General features: G+C 56.8%; 1 long non-coding RNA gene across 2 annotated transcripts in view; it reads right to left on the bottom strand.

Annotated features, from left to right (window-relative positions):
• LOC144229492 (uncharacterized) overlaps positions 1-4812 on the bottom strand; it is a 28907-nt gene continuing 24095 nt past the window's right edge. For both annotated transcript variants that reach the window (XR_013334499.1, XR_013334498.1), the window contains exons 2-3: positions 3392-3463; positions 1-383 (exon numbers count right to left, since the gene is read on the bottom strand). This is a non-coding gene — a long non-coding RNA (uncharacterized LOC144229492). The remainder of the gene's footprint in view (positions 384-3391; positions 3464-4812) is intronic.

The raw sequence follows: 4812 nt of genomic DNA, 5'->3' as shown, positions 1-4812 counted from the left end.
CTCAGTGCAGGGACAGGAAAGCAGGCGGGAAGGCCAGGCAGGGGAGCAGTACCACACAAGCTAGAGGCACCCAGCGGAAACGGCTTCCAGTGTGGGAGGGATCCCGTCGGGGAAGGAGGGAGGGAGGGCAGGGAGGGCCCCCCCGGGGAAGGCAGCTTCCGGGCCGAGTCCTGGGTGAGAAGCTGGCCCTGTGAAGATGTGTGGGAGGACTGACCCAGGCAGAGGGAACAGAGTGCAAAGATCCCCAGATGGGATGGCGGGGGGGAGTTGTTCTAGAGCTTCGGGAAAACCGGGGAGGGGGGTGAGGGCAGGTACCACACAGGTCTTCAGGGGCCAGGGAAGGGAGCTCATGCCACTTTGAGGGCAGCCTCTGGAGAGGGGGCCTGCAGGGGTGAGAACGGAGGGGAGGTCAGGGAGGGGGCTTCTGCCACGGACCCAGAACCGTGAGGCTGACGTGGGAACAGAGGGAGGGAATGACTGAGGGCACGAATCAAGACCCTGGGCCTACCCTCCTCACCCCTCCCAGGCAGGCACTGCTCATAAAGACAGTCAGACTTCCACAATCAGGGGCTCGTTTGGGGAAGCGGGGCCCACGTAGCCCGGCCACTCCCTTCTCCAGTGGCCCCAGGTGACAGGTCTGCCCCCTCTCTTAGCCCATCTCCAGGGCCCTCGATTTTGCAATCAGGACGCAACACAGAAGGCGCAGACTTGGACGCCGGACAGACGCGCAGCCCACCCCCACCTGCCTCGCCTCTGCCATATTCCTGAGCCTCCCTTGCCTGTCCCCGTGTCTCTTCCAGAATCAAAGCAAGGGCTTGAGGCCTGTGGGCTTTCACACCAGGCAGGCCTGGGTTCGACTCCCAGCTCTGCCCCTTCCCGCGTGGCTGTGTGTGAGCTGGGCAACAGCCTTCACTTCTCTGAGCCTCGTCTGTAAAATGGGTCTAAGAGTAGCAACCTCCAAGGGCCATCATGAACGTTAAGAAACTTCCTTAAGAACTTAAGACTGCGCGTGGCATGGAGGGAGCATTCGGAAAGCCGCTGTTAGTGGTCTCTACCATGGACACTGTTACTCATGTATTCCCATGTTCAGTGAGTATCTACTATATGCTGGGGTCTGGGCTCTGGAGCTAAGAGACAGTGTGGCCCCACTCCTGGGGGAGGAGGGGGTGACAAGTTCTACCCTAGTAGGTGAGGGAAGACTTATAGGAGGCGGCCTTGGTGCCAAGTTCTCAACAGTAGACAGGTGCTTTTCAAACAGCCAGAGAAAAGAATGCTCTGGCAAAGGGAATAACCAGTGCGAAGGCCACAGGCAAGTTCCCTAATGGACATGAACGTCAGCCGAACCGCTGAAGGACCCAGCTTGCAGCTGGATGATCCACCCACAAGAGGGCCTGGGCTGCCCAGCACTCCCCCCCGCCCCCAATAAATACCAGAATATCAGAATCGAGGGAACACACAATCTCGGCCTTAGGGCCCAAGCTGTCGAGAGCTTGAGCATTTCCTGGCCGTGTGGCTTTAGACAAGTCACTTCCCCCCTCTAAACCACAGCTTCCTCAGCTGCAAAGAGGGGAGGGGTGCGCTGACCTCAAACACTACTGAGAGGCTTCTAGAAGCAACTAAGGAAGCAAAGATGAATCTTAGCCAAGGGTCGCTGGCCTCTGAGGGCATCAGAAAATGGGGGACCCTCTCCCCAGAAAACTGTGCTTATCATACGCTGCTGACAATGGTGGGTGTTCACTGGTGCCCTGGATTCAGGGTTGGGGATGGGGGAATGTAATCTCAGGGCTACTTTCAGGGAGAAGTGAGGCTGGGCAGGACATAAAGCCGCTCGGAAATCCCTCCCAGGACCTATCAACTTGTTCAAGTGCTCACTCAAATTTTCATCTTCGACTTGAGACTAGAATTCTGTTATTATTTCAGCGTCTGTGCTTCTGGGGAGGCAGGGGGCAGTCCAACACACTTTAGTTTAAATTAGAGCAATCACCCTTTCCTCCTGACACTTGGTAGGCAACGAGAGGAGGGAGATTTGGAGGACCAGAAGGTGATGGGGGATGCCCAGAAAGGAAGAAAAGGGGTAATTTGGGAAAGCTGTTTCCGGAAAGGATAAGTAGAGTGTGCGTGCCACTGTAGGTATGTGGTGTGTGTGTGTGTGTGTGTGTGTGTGTGTGCACGCGCGCGCACGCCTGTGTGTTCTCTAGCGTATGTTTGGGGTCGGAAGTGACTTGGATACTAAGTATCAGGGGGAAAGGACTGGAAGAATGGACAGGCAGAGTAAGGAAAATGTTAACAACACACTATTCTTGCTTAATATTGATCATTCATATTCAGTTTAAAGCAAAGCACACAAATTTTGCCTTCTTATATTTGTGAGATATGTGCTTGGCTAAAACTTTTAACGGGATCGCCTCTACCTCCCACCTCTGGGGGGAGGGACGCCTCGCCCTCAGCCGCTCAGAGAGAAGAAGCCACCGGCCTAGGGTCACATGGCCCGAGTGGCAGCCCTGAATCCGACCAGGCTGAGGCAAACTGTGCACCGTCCTCAGATGGGACATAGCAACAGGCCTATCTCTGACACCAGAAGAAAACAGCTCAAAGTGGACAGGTCGGGCCTAAGCAGGAAATAGCAAAGCCTAGGGGATGCCTTGACGTGAAAAAGCAAGGCAGCCTGGCAAAAAGAAAATAGCCGGGGACCCACAAAACCAAAGGCAGCTTCCTGGTCATCCATGGCCAGGGACTCCACTCTGGAGGGACCAGAGTGCCCAGTGTGGGGCTTTGGGCCAGTCTTCTACCTCCCCCTCATCCCCCACCCTGCTATCCCACTGGACCCTGTCAAGGGCAGCGGCCCAGCATCCTGGCAGTGAGGACGGGGGCTGAGAGCCTCAGACTTGGCATCGCACAGCCCTGGGTTCAAATCCTGCCTCTGCTGCTTGCCAGCTGGTGACCGAGACTAGGGACTTCACCTGAGTCCCTGTTTGCCCCTCAAAAAAAAGGGACGGGTGATCGCAACCCTTTCTCAGGGAGCTACGGTGAGATTCAGGGCGAGTCTGGGCGAGGGGCTGAGCAAGCACACCAGGGACGCTGGTCGGAGAGGACGCAGAGGGTTTGGATTCTGGCCGCACCTTGAATCTGCTCAGGGCGAGTCCCCTGCCCACCGTGGGATGCGGCCTCTCCCCCTGCTGTAGCACAGTGGTCTTCCTAAGACATGAAGAACGGCAGAGGGCCGCCCCCCACATGCTGCGGGGACGGTGCATTTCTAACAGAGGGGAGAGCACTGGCCACAGGAGTCTGGCTGTCCCCCAGCAGAAGCTGGGGAGTGGAGTGGTTCCAGGCTTCCTCTGGCGGAGCCCGGGCTCCGGTGGGGGGGGGCAGGGGGGCTTGTGGATGCACTTACCTCCCCTGCGCACTCTCATCTCTGGGCTCCAGCCCTGGTGGCTGCTCGCCAGGACGGTCCGCCGGCTGACCCCTGCGGAGGCAAAGGGAACGCGCTGCGTTAGGGTGGGGCTGTGGAGGGGCCCGGCCCCCCTCGGAGGGGCAGAGGAGGGTGTCAGGCTCCCAGGAGCATCGGCGGTGATTTGGGAGGAAAGTATTCCGGGGGGGGGAGCTGGAGTGCAGGGGGAAGCTGTAACAGCTGGGGTCTGAACTCGCCTGTTCCTACAGGGAATGAACTGGCTTACGGCTCAGGCAGAGGTGTGAGCTGAGAATCCGAGCTAAGGCGCTGCTGCCTTAGGGAGCGGGTGGATGCCTGCCAACCAGCCTTCTCCCTTCCTCCTGGCCCAATGGCACTGGACTTCAGGAAAAGTAAATACAAGGATGAGTAACGACCACCACCATTATACCACGAATCACCATCTGGGGCTGCTGGGTATGGCTGAACAGGCTGTGCACTGCCCAACTCCGAAAGGGCCCCACAAACCTAGCCTATGATAAATACAGCGCCCTCAGAGAAGGACCATGTCCTGCCTCGGGAAATTATCCGGGTGTAGCCTGTTACCGCACCTCTCTGCCCTCTCTCCCTTTCACGTCGCTCACTCCTCGCCTCTATGGTTTGTGCCACCCTCGAAAAGGCGGGCTGATGAGGGCTCGTAAACACAGCTGGAGAAGGGTGTCCAGATGTGACCATGGCAACCAGCCACACCCCGTCCTCCTAGGGCACTTGAAGTTCTTCTGGAGGGGAGATGGCTGGGGCAAGGCTGCCCTCGGGGGCCCTTGAAATGCCACAGAGCTCAGAGGGGCGAGCCAGGGATGGGGCGGCTAGGACCGCCTCCCGTTATTTACAGCTGCACGTCCAGTGGGGGCACTACCCACTTGTAAGGCATTTAAACTTAAATTAAGTAAAATGGAAAAAAACAATTTAAAGGGGCGGGGCGCCTGGGTGGCTTAGTCGGTTGAGTGTCCGACTTCGGCTCAGGTTATGATCTTGCAGTTCGTGAGTTCAAGCGCCGCGTCGGGCTCTGTGCTGACAGCTGAGCCTGGAGCCTGTTTCAGATTTTCTCTCTCTCTGTCTCTGTCTCTCTGTCTCTCTCTCCCTCTCTCTATCTCTCTCTCTCTCTGCCCTTCCCCTGCTCACGCTCGCTCTCTCAAAAATAAAAATAAACATTAACAGGATAATAAAATACATTGAAAAAAGCAAATTAAGTAAAATGAAAGAAAATTTTAGGTTTAGCTCCTTGTGTGAAATAATGGCCGTATTTCAAGTTCTGAGCAGCGATGCGATGGCCAGAGGCTACCGTGCCAGACGGGGCAGATCTAGCACGGGGTTGGTGAACTATGAGCCAAATCCAACCTTCAGCCCTTGACCTAAGAGTGGCTTGT

This window comes from Crocuta crocuta, unplaced genomic scaffold (genome assembly GCF_008692635.1).
Source record: "Crocuta crocuta isolate KB4526 unplaced genomic scaffold, BGI_CrCroc_1.0 scaffold348, whole genome shotgun sequence".
Taxonomy (NCBI): Eukaryota; Metazoa; Chordata; class Mammalia; order Carnivora; family Hyaenidae; genus Crocuta; species Crocuta crocuta.
The sequence above is the reverse complement of the archived record's forward strand: the minus strand, read 5'-3'. Positions and strand labels throughout refer to the sequence as shown.